Source organism: Balaenoptera physalus (assembly GCF_965194825.1).
Source record: "Balaenoptera physalus genome assembly, chromosome: 2".
NCBI classification, from domain to species: domain Eukaryota; kingdom Metazoa; phylum Chordata; class Mammalia; order Artiodactyla; family Balaenopteridae; genus Balaenoptera; species Balaenoptera physalus.
This window is the reverse complement of record NC_138883.1, coordinates 125,931,478-125,950,862: the sequence shown is the minus strand read 5'-3', so window position 1 is coordinate 125,950,862 and position 19,385 is coordinate 125,931,478. Positions and strand designations below refer to the sequence as shown.

General features: G+C 37.9%; 1 protein-coding gene across 9 annotated transcripts in view; it reads left to right on the top strand.

Annotated features, from left to right (window-relative positions):
* The first annotated feature begins 5,408 nt into the window (after positions 1-5,408).
* The window catches only part of UBE3A (ubiquitin protein ligase E3A), a 96,399-nt gene continuing 82,422 nt past the window's right edge, over positions 5,409-19,385 (top strand). For 6 of the 9 annotated variants that reach the window (XM_082450201.1, XM_082450208.1, XM_082450202.1 and 3 more), the window contains exon 1: positions 5,413-5,548. The gene's annotated coding sequence lies outside the window, so the exon portion shown is untranslated. Of the gene's footprint in view, positions 5,549-19,385 lie in introns of all 9 variants that reach the window. The other 3 variants (XM_082450200.1, XM_082450205.1, XM_082450207.1) reach the window with 2 other exon arrangements.

Here is a 19,385-nt window from a genome sequence, read left to right as displayed (position 1 = left end):
CATGAGCAACAAGCCTGCCTGGAAAGATTAGAGAGGCTTCTCAGAGGAGGTGCTTTAAATTGTTTAAAAGACAGAACGAATTGCAGGCAAAAGGGCTCCAAATGACTGTAAAGTACCGCTCCAGGAAGGGATCCATGAGGGGAGTGGAAGGAAACGGGGCTGGGAGGCAGGGTCCACCTCCAGTGGGCCTTGTTCTTGGAGTTTGAACATTTTCCAGAAAGCTATGAAGAGCCACTGCTATATTCAAGCAAGGGAGCAATAAGATTCACATTTGTTTCTTTAAAGAACATTCCATGATGAGATGCTTCAGTAGGAAAGTATTGGACCAGCATTGGGGTGTTGGGGATACAATAATGAGTAAGATAAAATGGCCCTGCCCTTCTGGAGTTTATATTCTGGTTCAAGTAAGAAACACTAAAGGTCTAAATTATGGTAGCAGCAGTGGGATTATATAGAAGGAAATGGATGTTATAATAATAATGACAATAACACCTATTAATAGTAATAATAGTGCCTATTCCCATTTATTGGACGCTTCCCATATGCCAGGCACTAAACACTTCACATGTACTGTCCCTGTTCACTCTCCACAGTAGCCGGATGAGGTCAGTACTATCATTTTCCCTGCTTCACTGATGAGGAAACAGAGAGATTAATTGAATATTTAATTTAAGTTTCTATATCTGGTAAGCGGCAGAACTGGAATTTGCATGGGATTAAAAAAAAGCTCACCTTTACTGAGCTTGTACTACGTACCCAGCATTACTCTAAGTGCTTTTATGTATACTAACATGTAATCCTTACAGCAACCCAATTTTACAGATGAGAAAACCAAATCACAGAGGAGTTTATGATTTTGCCCAGCATTTTTGCAGCTGTTAATAAATTGTGAACCTATGCTCTTAACCACTCTGCTATGCTACCTAATTCTAAAATCAATTCTTTAAGGAATATATAACTTTGCCTCCTAAGTGTCAGGAGAGTGAGGAAGAGGAAGAAATCTAGGATTATTAACATTATGATTGGGGACTGCCACAGATGGTAAAGTCATCAATCAAGTCAAAGAATGTAGCATGATTTGGTTTCATTCACCCCTAACTCCAGATGACTATGTCCACCTGCTTCCTTGATTTCTTCATTTGGATATTAGGATACAAGGTCAGCTGCAGTGAAAGGTATCTAGAGTAACCATGGCAGATTATAGAAGTTAGTAGCTGTCTCACACCAAAGTTCACTGGTATACAAACTGTGACTCAGGAAGTCCTCAGGGACACATATTATTGCTCTAGCTCACAACCCCACCACATTCCAATCATCAGAAAGGGACAAAGGGAAAGGAGCATCTCATTTCTTTTAGAGTATGATTTGGAAGTTGCTCACATCATTTCTGCTCACATCTCACTAGCCAGAACTTAGTGACATGGCCACACTTAGAGAGTTTATTACAGTCAACTGTGTATCTGGCTAGATATTCCATTATCATGGATGAAGAGTAGAGTGCATATTAGGAGCCAACTAGCAATCAGTCTGTACTACAGACATATAGGCATCTCAAATTTAACATTTGCAAAAGCCAATTCCTGCTTATTCTTCCAAAACCTGCTTCTCTCCACAATTATCCACATCTCAGTTAATGATGATAAATGGGACACAGTCAGCAGTTCGATTTCAGACATGGATGAATTTGAGGTGCCTGTAGGATATTCAATACAAATTTTCAATAAGGGGCTGAAGATACATGTCTCAAGTTTCTGAATGAGGTCAGTGTTCAAGATTCAGATTTCATTCCTGACTTATATAAGTGATAGAGAAAGAGTATACATAAACAGTTCTGTGAGAGACTGTAATAATGGAGGGTGAAGAGAACCAAAAGTAGAGAGAACAAGCATTCTGTAAAGAAGAGAAAGAGTGGTCCAAGACACAGAAGATGGAGAATTCAGGGTGATGGAACCAAGGGAGCAGTTTCCAGTAGGTAGTAGTTAGCAGTGCGGAAGGCTGCAAAGTGGTCAGATACCATGAAAATTGAGAAGCAACTTTTAAATTTGATCATTATGCCATTACTGACATTAATACTAGCAATGTATATATTGATAGTAAAATGGGGGCACATGCTAAATTTCAGTACTTGAAGAGGGACTTGGAAGGAAATGGCAATCTGATAGCATTTCCAAACAGAAAAGACAAAGTTAACAGGAGAATTAATGAACAGGAGAGGGAATGACTGAGGGATTAAGTCTTGAGGAGCACCTCTCCCCATATATATATAATATATATATTAGCTGTAGAAAGGAAGAAAGATGGCTCATACTTTAGGACAGGAGATCAGGGGGAGTACGGATTTGGGTAATCTGTAGGAATAAGGGTGAAGGTGTGAAGGAGTTAATGCCTGAAGTCCGTAATGATAAACAATGATACAGATAATGCTAATATCACTACAGCTATTACTAAGCACTAACATTTACTGAGCACTTGTCATATGCCAGGCAATGTTTTTCATGGAATTAATTTTGCTACAACAGTATTTCTTAAATACTGAGAGCTACTCATATACTGAAAGCCTAGTCTTTTTCAATAGTTGAGTGTGTAACATTTTGATGCAACCTAAATATAGCAACAGTAACTTTTATCCCACTATATCCGACCATTTTTTGTTCCATTCTTTCAGCTTCTTCCTGATCCCAGGGGCATGCTAGGTAATAAAAAATTGTGTTTTTGCATTTTGATTCATCTGTTGTGACTCACATCAAAAAGAAATCTTGAGCAGCAAAACAGCCCTGTTGAAAAACCAACTTCATCAGCAATTTGGGGCAAACTGTTCCATAAAAACTGTTGGGTTACTCTGAAATAAATTTCGTTTTACTGGTGATTTCCTCTTGGACTGTGAGTTCTTGAGGGCAAGGATAGGGATTGTTGATCTTTTATTGTTTTCCAAAGCCTGGCACAGTTCTGGGTAAATAGTAGAAGTTCAAAGTTTGTTAAAGGAATTAATGCACTATGCTAAAAAAATTAAACTGCTCCTTTCACTTTACACCTGAAATGAGAAACTTAGAAACTACTGGGTCTCATTTTGCCTACAGTAGTCTAACAAATTTAGTACTTAACTTGGTAGCTACTAAGTTGTTTTTCTGGGAAAACGTACCTGAAGAAAAATATGGGTTTGACTTGGGAAAAAAAAATTATTCATAAAAACTGATATATATGGAGATGGAACACTGTTATTCTAGGGATTCCTGACAATGTTCCATACTGGTAATTTTTACCAGCAAACATTTTGAAATTTGAACATGGACAAGGCAAACAGCACAGTGGGTTCTTGAAACAAGTCTGACACTAGCATCACACGTAAGAATGCCTATTTAATATTAACGAGCTAAAAGGGCTATGGGTAATTTCTCCAGATTTCAAGGAGGAATTGGGATCCTCTTTGATCTTAGTAAAGAATTGGCATTTAACTGACATTTAATTAAGAGGTTTATTTCTCTTCTCTTTAATTTTCTTGGAACTCATGGTTTTCTGCCACATTTGATATACCAGGTTATTACAAAATAAAATTACATTTAATTATTCAGACAATTTTTACTTAAGAGGAAGTAGAATCGCTAAAAGAATCTTCATATGCTAGATATTGCAGTAATATTTTACTTTACTCTAATAAAGTCTTTAAAGATTTACACTTGCCTATTTTGAAAATATGCAAAGATAAATCCTTAAGAGACTGATTTTAACTAATCTCTCCCATAAAACATAACTGCAAAGTTTCCAAATGAGAATCTGTAATGGAAGAAAATGAAAAAAGAATAAGGAACTGAGTTAAAATTGGGCATGATTTAATAATGTTATCATCAGTTGTCCTAGAATAATTTAAATTCCACTAGCTTATTTTTTTTAGTTGGGAAGCAGTATATATATATATACATATATATGTGTATATACATATATATACACATATATATGACTATATAAAAAAGATGTTCTAAGAATGACAGCTAAATTCACTGCTATGTATTATTGTTGATATAAAAAGTTTCAATACTAAATGAATGGGATCTCATATGGTATTCTATGGACTTATCAGCAAAAGCCACAAACCGTAAGGATATGAATTGTTAGTGACCCCATTACAGATTTGCTAGTAAGTGTTGCAGAGCCATAAAAAAATCCTTTTAAATAAGATGGTGACCTTGGTGCTAAATATGAAGGCGCACGGCTTTAAATGGATTCAGTCGTCATACGGATCAGAATTAGCCTCTATCCAGCTGGGGTCAACTAAGGGGCCACTTTCTCTTTATCGACAACCTACTGAAGGTCAAAATTGCAGGAGACAGGCTTTCACCTTCATGTAAACTAGTAACACATCGTGTGTTGGCAAAAGTCCTAAGCATATGACCTTGGTCCCCTGAAAGCTGGTCCGCACTCTTGGGCTACCTCTGCAATGTTTACAAAGCAGCTCAGGGCGTAAAGGGGTTGGGATCGGAGACCTAGAATATGGAGTGTTCTGCCCGACCGCGGGGCTGGCAGCTATCAAAGCCCCCTTGGCGCAATTTCGGAGCCGATTCGTTCCCCAACAAAATCGGGAGCGTCCAAGTTCAGGCACGTTCCTCGGTTGGGTAGACCACGGGACTCGCCAACACTCCAGAGGGCTCCAGGGGGTTTCCGGAGTGTACCGCCTGCTTTCTGTCGGGCCACAGACCACGGTGGCTCAAAAGAGGTATCGCCCCCACTTCCCAGTGCCAATATGGCGACCAACCCTGGTGGGACTCCGAGGAGGCGCTAGATACTTCCCCTTCCCAACAGCCCCTGCGCTGGCGACGACGGCAAGCTGAAGGGGAGCGGAGGCGGCGGTGGAGGGCGGGGCAGAGCGCGGCGCCCTCCCGCGCGCACACCGGCCCCGCCCCGCGTCCGTGCGTCCAGGCCTGGAGCCCTCGCCCGGCCGGGTGGCGCGCGCTGCCTGCCGGGATACTCGGCCCGCCCAGGCCGTCCTCCCCGCTTGCGCCGCGGCCGCGAGATCCGTGTTTTTCCCAAGATGGTGGCGCTGGGCTCGGGGTGACTGCAGGAGACGAAAGAGCCTGACTCCCCTTCGCCGGAACCTCGACACACCGCCCTTCTCTTGCTCGCGCACCCCGCCTCCGCGTAGCTTTCCGCCGGCTCGGGCGCCCGCCATCCGCCGCCGCGCCGACTTGCGCTTCACCTCTGCCGACCCGGCGCTCACGGCCGCGGGCGGCGGCGCCTCTCTCGGCTCCTCTTCGGGGCTGTGCTCCGACCACCTCGCACCTAGCCCCGGCCAGGCGGGCCCCGTAGCCCCCCGGTGCGGACAGGCAACGGCGGAGCGGCGGCTGGCGACGAGCGCGGGGTTTTCTGCGGCCCCTGCGCCTCCTTTCCCGGTCTCGGTCTCCGGAGAAGGAAGCGCGGGTCCCGCATGAGCGCCGGCGGTGGCGGCAGCGAAAGGGAACGAGGCGGTGGCGGGCGGAGGCGGCGGGCGAGGGCTGCGACGACCAGTGAGGCGGCTGCTGCTGCGGGGGCCGCAGCCCAGGCGCGGGGGCGACGACAGGTCAGTGTGGCTGAGGACCGGGCCTGGGCCGGGGCGGCCGGGTGGCACCTCCCATCGTCTCCTCGGCCGCCCAAGTTCCCCTTCAGGGCAGGCTCCGGCGAGGGTAGGGACGCCCCCACCCCCGCCGGGGCGAGTGTTTGGGGGCGCGCGCGGTCTGGAGAGGCCGGTGCCAGAAGTAGGCCTCTGCTAGCAGCGGCTGCTGCTGCTCCTGCCGTGACTGTCAGTCCTGGCTGGGCGCCGCAGGGAGGGAGGGTTTTGTCGCCCGAGGGGACACGAGCGGGCCCGGGGCGGGGCGTGCTGGCCGTCGAGAGGTGGCCCTTCTTGGAGCGGGGCTCGCAGAGCCGGCCTGGGCCTCAGGCTGGGAAGGGCTGGCCTTTTCCTTCCAAGGGGAGCTCTTCCTCGGTGTTTTCCAGGTTTTGGCCTTCTTGGTGAAGAAATATTTAGATGTGTGTTTTGGTGGGTTGGGGTTTTGGGGGTGGATTGGTGGGGAGGGAGGGCGGATGAAGTGGTAAATCAAGCCCAAGGGTTGTGTTCACAGATTACTCATGGCGATTCTGAAATTAAACGTGAGCTACTGGGTTTGCTGGAGACTATTAAATGCAAACCTGCAAACAGTTGGCCCTTTTTTTTCCAGTTGAGAAAATGAAAAGGACTCGTCATGGTGTGGAGGATTTTGTTGGTAAAGTCAGAATTTAATGCGACAGACGTTTTGGTCCATAAAATTGTTAAAAATAATTTTAATATGGACGCTGTTTGGTTAATCTTAGAATCCTTGAAAGATAATTTAGTTTCCGAAGTTTTTAAAACGTTCGATGGATATGTTAAAAAAAACATTACGAAGTCTGTTTGTTATTGTATTTATTAAGTGGCTAGGGTGCCGTCGAGAATGTCAGCTAATAGCATATGGGGCTTACAGTCCAAAGTTATCCTCCATCAATCAGAAAGGAATACAGGTATGACCCATAATTTCGGATCATTCCACTATCTGCAATATTGAGAGAAGCAGCAGATTACTCCAGAATTTTGTCTGGGGGCAGGGGGGAGAAGGGGGATTGAAATGGAAATGACCTAAAGTTCAGAAGTACAACTGTTAAAAAGTTACCTGTGAAAGACCCTTGAGATAGCCAATAAATGTTGTCAAGTGATTTGGACAAGAGGGCTGAGAAGTGTTTATCTCACACCTCTGACGAGTAAGTACCCTTACTTAAGAGATTATTTTGTAAACCATGTAAAAAAGTTTAGAGTTTAGGAAGATAAAAAGAAGTGGAAATAACTTTGGAATTAGATCCTGCTTGTAAATCTGAACTGCTTATCACATTTTTAATGAAATGAATACAGTATTAATGATGGTGCTGATAAGTCCAAAGAATGACCAGAAACCCATTAAAGAAATTATTAATCATGACAAAACAGAAACAAGAAGTAGCTTGAAGAAATAATGATCTCAGGGCTTCCCTGGTGGTCCATTGGTTAAGACGCTGGGCTCACAATGCAGGGGGCGGGGGTTTGACCCCTGGTCGGGGCACTAGATCCCGCATGCCACAACTAAGAGACCGCATGCCGCAGCTGTAACCCGGCATAGCCAAATAAATAAATATTAAAAAAAAAAAACAAACTTAAACTCCTGTGGCACTAAAGGAATGCTTTAAATAGCAAACCAAAAACAATTTAAAAAAAATTAAAAAATTAGAATGTAAACCATGAAAGTCTTATTGTGTCAGTATTTACTAAGTAGCATTAATGTGCTGAGTAGCATGTACACCATCTTCTGACATTGCTGGGTTACTGAGGAGTTTACACAGTTTACAATGTTCTGATTCCTTTTCACAGGTTTTATATGCTGCTTGTATTTCATATCTCTTAAATTTACACTTTCTTTCATGGCTTAAAAAATAGCTTCTTAAGTAAGTAGTCAGAAGCGAGAGGAAGACACATTCTCATCCCACTTGCCCAGTCCATTTAACAAGATTTGTTGGGTACCTACAGTGTCTTTGACACATAACATTTAATGTTTTATTCCTTAAACCATAGATCATTTCTAAATGACTCCTCCTCTCTCCCCTCCAAAAACAATCCCCTCTCCCCTTAAAAAAATATTTGGAATAATTTGCTGTTTCTCTCAATATGCAGTCAGTGGAATAATCTAAAACTCTGGATCATACCTAAATTTTTCAGCCCAAACACTTACAAGTAAGTGTCTGTTTTCTTAAATGATTACTGGTCATGTTCTTCAGTCATGTTGTGCTCTTCTGTTTAGACCTGTAGTTGTATAGGTCAAAATGTAGAAACATGACATTAAGTATACGTATGCAGCTGTTGAAAAATTAGTTTTATGATTTTTATGAGTGAAGACCAATTTTCAGAAGTGATTTTTCAAGTAAAATACTTGGGTAAAGTTTTAGATGCTCTTTTCATGATGATTCAGGACGACAAAATTTTGGCTGATTTTGACAGTCCCTGCTCTCTCCCCACTGCAAATGTAAAGGTAAAGCATAAAAACCAAAGACATTATGGTATGTATAGCGTAAATAGCTTTGGAGTTAGATCCTGCTTTTAATTCTGGCTTACCCCTGGTTGTCTGACCCTTGGCAAGTTACTTAATCTCGAGCTGCAAGTTTTGTCATCTGTAAAATGGGGTGGTGAGACTAACTCAGAGGTGTGAGGATTAAAGCATGTGAAATGCCTAACACATAGGCACTTAATAAGTATTATCCTTTGAAGTCTTCCTACCCAGTTTTTCTGAATGTTCTCAAAGCACCGTATAGACAGTGGACTCTAACATGTTATCCTTTACATTGTTATTTTGATTACTGGTTTTGAACTCACTTTTTAAGGACAGGGACTTCTGGTGTTTACCAGAGAGTGTGTTACCAGAGTATGGATGACTTAGTTATCAGCTAACATTTATTAGGTATCTACTGTGGCTACTCTGAGCTGAGCTTGGTGTAGGGGCTATAAAGAAAAGACTCATGTCTCTGTCTTTTGGAAGTGTATAGTCTAGTGACTTTCTCCATATAACACTTTTTGTGAAACCCTGTCAAATAATGGAACCGCATTCTCCTGGTGCCCTTCCACTCCTCAGGCAGTTCTGTGGACTCAACACCTCCTACTCCCAGCTCCTGTTCTAAAGAATATTGTTTTACTGCTTCCTTTATACACTGTCTGGCACATGTTAGATACTTCATATCTTGGTCCCAATCCTCCACCCAATATCTGGCACATAGTGTGTTAGTGTTTGTGTGTATGTATACGTATAAAAAAAATAAATTTACTTTGGCAAGTTGCCTGTAAATACTCTGGTATTTTTCTGGGACAGTCATCATTCTGTCTTCTGGTTATAAATTCACAGAAGTTGTGAGTCTGAGTAGGGCTATTCCTGTTTTACACATGAGGAAATTGAAGTGCAGAGCTTTAAGATGGTTTTCTTAAAAGTCACCAGGTGGCAGAGCCAGGGCACATTTTGAGCCTCTGGACTCCAGGTCAGGACTCTGCACACAATGGTACATGTTCTGTCTTACCTGTTGGGAGGAGTGTTACTTTGCTTTGAGAATGCCCACCCACCTTATTGCAGTTAAGTGAGTGTTTTCTATGATATTAGTAGAAGGCACCCTTCAACAAGATGCCTTTTCTGACTATAGCAGTTACTGGAGGAAGTGGGGCTTTTTCTTCTAATAAAGAAAATAAAGTAAAATTACAGTAAGTGGAAATAGTGTTAATCTACAAGCATATATCCTATGTCCAAAACATGAGATGTTTGAAATACTTAAAGATACTACATAAATAGTTTTTCTTTTTTCTTTTTTTTTTTTTTGGCTGCACCACGCAGCATGTGGGATCTTAGTTCTAGGGATCGAACCCATGCCCCCTGCAGTGGAAGTGTGGAGTCTTAACCACTGGACCACCAGGGAAGTCCCTATAAATAGTTTTTTAATGAAATGACTTACAAATACATGATAAATTTCTTTGCCAACTTTTCATTTTCATTTAATCTCAGAATTGTCACTTACAGTGCTTTGATCTGAGTTATCTGTTATCTTTAACACATTTATACCATTATGGATACTAAGTTAAAAAAAAAAGATCATTAAGTATAAGGTCTATCTGAAAATGAAATAAGGCTAGTACTTTTTTTTTTTTTTTTTTTTTTTACTGCTGTTTGCACCTGAGATTTAGCTGACAGTTATTACTGTTTGATTCTAAGCCTTGTGACTGTGAACGCCCTAAAATTATATATAAAATTTTAAGTGCTTCAGAGTCTCAACAGGTTCTGTGAACGAAAGCCATGGAGAACCATTGATGTGGAGGAAGAAGCACTAACTTTGGTATCAGAAGATTGTGGGTTCATCCTTCTTCTCTAGCTTCCTAGCTGGGCATGAGTAGGCCATTTAGCTTTCTAAGCCTTGGCTCTGTTCCTTCTGTCAAGTAAAGGCGATACTTGCTTTGTTTCTGAGGAATGATTTTCAAATGAGATCATTCTTGAAAAAGTAAATTAATGGTACTCTATAAAGTGACCTTATAACTGATTTAGTGACTTGCCCAAGAAAACAGGTTGGTTAGTGGTGGACAGACGGTTGGAACCTTGGTATATTTTCATGCTTTTCTCTACTAACATTTTTAACCTTTCCATAGATATATTATTTTTGGAAATACTTAGTATGTGAATTTATTTTATATTTGGTAACTACATTTGAAATAAACAGTAGATCTTAATAGTTAGTGATGTGATTCAGTATTATTAGTCCAAAGTCAAATCACTTCTGTAATTTGCTTTACTTTTGACCTCTCCTGTTAATGTGATAAAGGCAAGTGAATCATAAGGTTGACCTGAAAGGAAAAGAGGTTTTGGAGACTTAGAACCTTACTAGATAAAATTATTCCTGAAGTTCAATTTTAGGAAATCTTCGGAATCTCATATAAGATGTCATATGTGGATTGTGGAAGAGAATCCTAAGTAAGACTTCATTAATTAAAGTCAACATCTGTGCTGCAAATAAAGCAAGGAGGTGGTGTACGAGCCCTGAACACTTAACCCAAGTAGGATAAAAATCTTTCAATGAAACTCTTGGCTTGCCAGTGTGGAGACTACTGTGGTGACTCTTAACAGTTCATTGTGTTCCAGAAGTTGATCTTCTGTACCCTTTGGGAACAGATGAGGTTAGTCAAGCACAGATCCCTTTATGTTACAGAAATAAAACATGAAACTTTTTTTTTTGACCTGTCTCTTTGTGGTATGAAGTCTTGTAGCTCTTTTTAAGGTCTTAATAGGTGCCCATTTTTCATACTTGCAGTAATTCAGAATGTTCCTTTTCACATTTGAGACGAGTAGTGCTACACACAAATTACATAGCTAGGGGCTGAATGAAGATGCTACCAGTACTTTACACATATTCTTTTCATTTGTTGACTTTTGTCTCCTTGTATCAAAAAGAATGGCTTATCCATTTCAAGTTTCTAATAGACTTCTACTTCAGCAGTCTCCTTCTTGAATGTGAGAAAGTAGTCTTAGGATTAATTGCCCTTGTGAGCTGTAGCCAATATGCTAACTCATTTATTTTTATATTCTTTGTGATGCAGCGTAAATTCTGAATTTTCCTTCCAAATTAAATATACAAACAGTACAAAGAATAATATAACAACCGTGTATGTACCACTCAGTATGGACAAATGTCACATTTTGTCACTTGCACTCTTTAGCACCCTTTCTAAAAGGGATGTTCTTTATTTTCTTCTCAGATGATAGCTCTAGCACTGCAGGTACCACTACAGGAATTTCTTGATACAACAAATACTTTCCTATCTTTTATCATATGTAAAGCATAATCCTGTTTTTTGGAAGGGAAAGGATGAGCTGCCCAGCAGTGTTTTCTATATAAAGCTAATGGGTCACAGGGAGAAATTTGGGTTATTTCCAGCTTATTAATTACTTTAGTACTTTTTTCTTAGGAATTCTATTTGTTGTGCCTTGTGTGTGTACTTGCCAATATTGATAACCTTACAGTGTGCCATGAATAAGGATACTAAATATTTACCTTTGCTAAATAAAGTTTTTGTTTTGAGAATTAAAAACTACCTGTCTTTTGAACACCTATTGTATGTGACATGTATACTAATTGATAAATCCCATTTCACACAAAGAATATTTAGGTAACATTTTTTCTAGTTTTCTGAAGTGAGCTGATAATGTGCCATATTCCATGTTGGTGATAGAAAACTATGCTGTTTAAGATAATCCAAATTTAGAGCTCCTAAGAAATGAAAAGCTTCCCTAATTAGTTAAGCTGCTTCATTCATACTCAATTTCTTACACATTTTGCTATGTCTGTCACATATTGTTATAGAATGTTTATGTCCCCCCCAACCCCCAAATTCATATGTTGAAATCCTGACCCCCCATTGTGATGGCATTAGATGGTAGGGCCTTTGCGAGTTGATTAGGTCATGAGAATGGAGCCCTCATGATGGAATTAGTGCCCTTTAAAAGACCCCAAAGAGTTTCCTCCCTCCCTTCTGCCATGTGAGGATCTAGCCATAGGATGGCTATCTATGAAGCAGGAAGGTGATTCTTGCCAGACATCACATCTGCCGGTGCCTTGATTTTGGAATTCCTAGACTCCAGAACTGTGAGAAATTTTTGTTGTTTATACACCATCCAGTCTATGGTATTTTGTTATATAAGCAGCCTAAATGGACTAGGACACATATCAAACATGTTTAAAGAACAGAGAAGGAAAATAGAAAATTAAATGGATAAAGTTTGGTAGCTAACATAGGGGTACATTGTCCTTGATAAAATGGAACTGCTTTTTTTTTTTTGAATTGTTGAATTTTATTTTACTTTTTATACAGCAGGTTCTTATTCGTTATCTATTTTGTACATATTAGTGTATATATGTCAATCCCAATCTCCCAATTCATCCCACCACCACCACCACCGCCCCCGCCACTTTCCCCCCTTGGTGTCCATACGTTTGTTCTCTACATCTGTCTCTATTTCTGCCCTGTAAACAGGTGGAAATGCTTCTTAAAAGTTGACTTTAATGCTGACATGAGAACACCTAAGTATAATATATTAGAAAAGCTGAGCAAACATTAGACTTTCATATACATAAAACTAGATTTCTGCATTTAAAAACATCTATTTCTTTAAATTTAATTATTACCCAGTGCACTATATTTCATATTATCTTCAAAATAAAAAGTAAAATCTTAGAGTTTCATTTAACTCAGTATCTGAGTCAGTCTCCTCCCTCCTCCTTAAAATTCCTCTTCCATGTTTTGGGTAGATGAAGGGTAGGGAGGGGTGAACTTAAAAGTAGATGGATCTCAGTTGTAAAATATTGATAGGTAGGTCACTTACCTCAGCTGAAATTAAACAATTTATTTACTCCTGGATTGAAGATTCTATGTGAACACTAAATATTTGCTGTCTCTCTCTCTTTTTTCTGTGTGCTGTTTTAGTTATTTATAAGTACTGGATGAATGAGCTACTTTTTAGTTAGTTCAGGACTACTTTTAGATATCTGCTGTGGGCTAATGCACTATGATCAGGATATAATGAAGTATCATCAGGAGCAATCCTCTAGGCCTCAGAACTTCAAGTAATTTTAAGTAAAGATGGACTAGGGGTCAGCCTGGACAGTGGGCCAGAGACCAACTTTACTGCCTATTCCTGTGCTGAATTTGACAAGGCACTCCTAGGAGAGTGTGTGTGTGTGTGTGTGCGCGCGCATGTGCGCACACATGCCCATTCCATATTACTAGCTGACACCAGATTTTGAGAAATTGGGGCTGATCACTCTTCAGCCTACCAAGGTTTTCTCTCCAGCGATCAAGGTCTAATACCCTTAAGTGCTTTTTTAGCTACATAGTATGTGTTTAAAATGGCGTTGACTACAATAGTATTTATTTTGTGTTCTTATTCTGATATCTTTCCTTAGTTCTTTTATAAAGGAAGTAGGTTGGATTAGATGATCTCCAAAGTAATTTTCAGCTTGGATAGTATATGCTCATTTTTTTCTTTTTAAAATATTTGTATATATTTTAATTAAAAAAGAGAACATTTAAAACAGAGTAAATAATGTAGCAGGTACTCATTTACCCCTCACTCAGAACTATAAATTATGCCAATTTTGATCCTTAGCGAACCAGATGCAGTCTTACATATGCACTTGTAGCCGCCTCACCCCCAAGTCCTATTACCTTCTCTCTTTACCCAAGGTAATAACTATCCCGAGGTTCTTGAATTTCATATCCTTGTTTATACTTTTACTCTATATGTGTACTTGTATCTGTAAATGCTATATATGATGTTGGATTTTGTGTTTTAAAATTTTTACAAAATGATATTGTTACTGTACAGCTCTTTCATCAGCTTTTTTTTTTTTAAACTTTTTTGGGATATGTATGTTGATGCATGTAGCTCTAGTTTATTTGGTTTAACTGCTGTATAGTACTCCATTGTACGATATATCAAATAAATGTGTCCCACTACTAATGGATATTTTGAGTTGTTTCCTTTTTCGCTATTATAAACGATGCTGCAGTGATCATGTTGACACATTTCTTTGTGCATGTATTTCTTTGGGAAGATTCATGGAAGTGAAACTGCTGGGAAATAGATTGTGAATAACTTTACTGGATGTTGCTAAATTCTTCTCTAAAATGGTTATGTCAGTATATACTTTATCAGCAGTGTACGGACATTTCTTTTTCCAGCATCCTAGCCCATACTTGAGATTGTCAGATTTAAAAACTTCTGCAAATTTGATGGGTGTGAAATTTTAGCAAAATATTACTCTCATTTTAGCATTTCCTTGATTATTAATTCTGGGTGGTGGATGTATGGATATGAATTTTATTATTTTCTGTATGTTTTAAATGTTTCATAAATTAAAGAAATGGTTTAAAAGAAAATAAGAGACACCGTGTTATGCAGCATTTATGTTGTAAAGGATCTTGGAGATCATCTCACCCAACATTCTTTATAATGCAGCCGGGAAAGTTATCAGAATAAGAATAAAATATAAAACCCTACTTATTGTTCATTGTGATATTCTCTTTTGGGATATATCTCAATTTTTGAAGTGAAGCTCATGAGTCTTTTCTGTTATGATTTCTGTTTTTTATTGAAGAAATCCCCCTTTAATATTGTCTGCTAATAGTTGAGAGGTTTTTGTTGTTGTTTATTTTTTTGCATTTAGGTCCATCTGGGAGGGAGTTAGGAATCAAATTTTTTTTAATATGAAAAACAAGTTGTCCCAACATTAAGTATTGAATCTTTTCCCCATTAATTTTTTAAAATATCACCTGTATCATCTGCCAAATGCTTGGGTTTGATTTTAATTTTTTAATTTTTTTTTTAAACATTGGTACTACATTGTTTTATTTCAAATAGCTTTATATTAAGCTTTGAAGTCTGAGTCAAAGCCTACTCTTTTATTCATTTTCAGAACTTTTATTCTTCTTAGACTTTCACTCTTCCATAATAATTTAAAACCAGTGTATCAAGTTTCTTTGGGGATATTAATTGGAATTGCATTGAATACATAAATTAACTTGAGAATTGACATAGTTTATCTTGCCATTTAGTCTATATTTTACAGTTTTCTTCCTAAATTCCTTTTATACATACCTTGTTAAATTTATTCCTAGATATTTGATCTATACATATTTTTTTGCACTGTAAATAGGATCTTTTTTCTGTTACATTTGATCATTGCTGGTGTTAATTTTGTATCCATTAACTTGGGTGAACTCCATCAGTTTTATTAGTTTATAATTCTTTTAGATTATTATAAACAAATAACAATTCTGTCTTTTCCAGTGAACTTTTAAAAATACAAGTCTAACTTTGTTACTTTCTTTTTAAAACTATTCTTTGGCTTTCTGTGGCTTTTAGAATAAAATGCAGAATCCTTAATTGGTCTACAAGGTCCCATCTGATCTGGATTCTCTCTGCTTCCTCAGATTTAATTCACACTCTCCTTTGTTTAGAACCATCTAACAATATTGGCCTTTTTTCAGTTTTTTGAACTATCCAGGCTCCTTGTTGCAAACCTTTTGCCCAGTGCATTTCAGTCTGCCTAGAACACAGTTAGCCAACAAATTTTACCCATCCTGTAGGGCTCAGCCTAAATATTACTCAGGGAAGCCTTCCTTTTAGAATCTCTTTGTACTTACTAGTATTAGGGCTTTCTTGTATGGTATGGTTATTGAATTCTGTGTTTCCTGAATAAGTACTTAGCTCAACTGACATTAAATAATTACTTTTGAATTGAAGGTTCAATGAGAAAAATAATTGTCGATCTCATTTTTTTTCATGTGCAGTTTCAGGCATTTGTGAGTGTTGGATGAATGAATGTTCATTTACTGATTGATAAGAACTGCATTTTTTTTCCAGTTAGAGAAATATTACTCCAGTTGATAAACTGCTCAAAAGAAAATTTGTAATTAGGCTACACTTTAGTGTTTTACCAGACATTAATAGAAAATTAAATGTTCTCAATGTTTAATATTTACGTCCTTCGAGTATGGATGGTTTTTAGAAAAACAATTTTCTGTCTTTTAACAGATGCAGTGTAGTTCACTTAAAATTATATGTTGTGAATTTTTAAAAGCATTTTGAAGTTAAATTAGAAGCTAATGGTCTTTTGTCCTTAATTCAGATTTTATGAGTTTAGATGATACATTTGATAGATGAAATGTAATAAATTAAATGTAAAATAATGTTCAGGATTATTTCTAGGAAAACTCACCTACCTTTAGTTATTTTAGTATATTGCATTATAAATATTTTTTGTGTGTGCGCTGAATGCTAATGTAATTCTGTGTTTAATTTTAGGTTAAGCTCTATTTAAGATTGAACTCAATTTAACTATTGTACAGAAAGAACCCAGAGGAAAATTTGAGAATAATAAGTCATTGGGACTATGTGTATGGCACATTGCTTCTGTTTTCAGATCATGGAATTGTTGATTGCAATAAGTGATTTATAATTAAAGTCAGGAAATTGAAATAATTCTGGTAATTTGGAATTTTTAAAGACTTTTCATAGATGACACTTGGGATCTACACTGAGATAAGATTTTCTCACTGCTAGTAAGTCACATAATAAACACAAGTAAATACTGGGGAAAGATAGCATTTTAATGTTGGCAGATCATGAGTTTACCTTTTATAGTTTTTCAAACAGGTAAATAGCATAGTTTGTTTACTTTTGGAAATGTTCACAGAACCCAGAGAGAGGGGAGGGCCAAGGGTCACATTAGAGAGTTCTGTTCTTTTCCAACGCACAGTGATTGTGATCCGAAAATTTTACTCCTGTAGACCATACACCTAGATTTGCCGGCGCAGCCTCAATTTTAAATGTTAGGTTATTCCTGTAAATCATAAAACCAGAAATCCTGGAACTTTCATATTTCCGGAGAGCCTTTTATATGTCGTGGTTGGTTGCCCCTCCCCTCAAATATTGGTGTGTAGAATTAATTATTTTTGAGAATAAGGAAATACAGAAAAAAATACGTATTTTTAAAGTATAAAAAGAAGTGAAAGTTTCCTCTTCCTTTCTTAGCCAGTTCCAAAACTTAACGGTTGTTCAATTTAAATGTAGAAAAACATAAGAACACCTGGTGAATACCAAACAAATACATCTGTGTAAGTACAGATACTTGTAATTTTTTTCTTTTTTGAGGTGGTTTATAAAAAATCATTCCATACACTTTTTATAATTTCCAACTTTATTGAGATATAATTCACATACCATAAATTCCACCCTTAAGAGTGGGTCTTAGTATATTCAATTGGCAACTATCACCATTATATAAGTTTAGAACATTTTCATCATCCCCAAAAGAAACCCTGTACCTGTTAGTAGTCATTCACCATTCTTTCCTTCTTCAGCCCCTGAAGAGTGGCAACCACTAATCTGCTTCCTTACTTTATGGGTTGCCTATTCTGGACATTTCATATAAATGGAATCATAAAATATATGTCCTTTTGTGTATGTCTTCCTTTACTTAAATGATATTTTGGAGGTTCATATTACATTGTATGAGTATACACATACTGTTTATTCACTAATCAGTTGATAACTTTGGATTGTTTCCATTTTTTGGTTATTATGAATCATGTTATGAACATTCATATATAAGTTCTTGTGTGGACATATATCTTCATTCTCTTGGGTAAATACCTAGGAGTGAAACTGTTGGGTCTTAGCTAACTGTGTTTAACATTTTGAGGAACTGCCAAACATTTTTTCCAAAGTGGCTGCAGTATTTTACAGTTACATCAGCAGTATATGAGGGTTCTTTCTAATTATTTCCTTGCCAAATCAATTGTCTGTTCCTTTTATTTTAGCCATCTTGTGGACGTGAAGGTATCTTTGTGATTTTGATTTGCATTTGCTAAATGACTAATGATCATCATTTCATGCCCTGATGTCCATCTTCAGAGATCTATTTAGATTCTTTGCTGTTTTAAAATTGGGTCATTTTTCTTTTTATTGTTGGCTTTTAAGCGTTTTTATATGTTCTGGATACAAGTCTCTTATCAGATATATGATTTCCAAGTATTTCCCCCCCAAAAGGTTGTTTTTTCACTTTCATGATTGTTTCCTCTGAGGCACACAAGTTATAAATTTTGGTGAAGTCCTGTTTGTTTTTCTTTTGTTGTCGTTGGTGTTATTTATTGTGTTGGCCAAAAAGTTTGTTCAGGTTTTTCCATACATCTTATGGAAAAACCCGAATGAACTTTTTGGCCAACCCAATAAGAAACCATTGTCTGACCAGTCATACAGATTTATACCCGTTTGCTTCTAAGAGTATTGTAGTTTTAGCTCTTACATTTATGTTTGTCATCTGTTTTGAGTTAATTTTTGCATATGGTGTTATATAAGGTAGGGGTCCAACTTTATTATTTTTACATATAGATATCCAGCTGTCTCAGAAACATTTGCTGAAAAGACTATTCTTTCCCATTGAATTGTCTTGTTACCCTTGTTGAAAATCAATTGGCCATAAATGTAACAATTTATTTCTGGACTCTCAGTTCTCTTCCATTAATCTGTATGTCTGTTCTTCAGCCACTAACACACATTCTTGGTTACTGTAGATTTGTAGTAAGTTTTGAAATTCGAAAATGTGAATATTCAAACTTGGCTCTTCTTTTTTTGGCTGTCTGGGTTCCTTGAATTTCTGTGTGAATTTTAGGGTTAGCTTGTCAATTTCTGCAAAAAGGGCAGGTGGGATTTTGATAAGGTGTGTGTTGAATCTGTAGGTCTATTTGAGGAGTATTGCTACCTTAGTATTATGTCTTTTGATCCATGAACATGGGGTGTCTTTCTGTTTATTTAGGTCTTTAATTTTTTTGTGTGTTTTGTAGTTTTCGTTGTACATGTCTTACACTTCTGTTCAAAAGAAATGTATTTTGTTATATATTCTTAAGATTCATTCTTTTTGATGTTATTGCTTATGGAATTTTTCTTAATTTTATTTTCAGATTATTCATTGCTTGTGCATAGATTTTTGTCCTGAACTTGTATTCTGTACAACTTGTTTTTTTTCTCTCTTAACTATTTCTTATAGAAATCTTTTCCATGTGAGTGGTTACATGTGCATCTACCTCATTCATTTAGCAAATATTTATTGAGCACCTACTATGTCATAGGCATTTTTCTAGGTGCTAGTGGAGACAGCAGTGTACAAAATCCACCAAAACTCCTGTTTTCACGGAACTTACACTTAGTAGGGAAAGAGAGATCATAAACATCAAAAACAAGATACGTAGAATATATCGTATGTTGCATAGTACTTCTAAGGAGAAAAATAAGGGAAGTGGG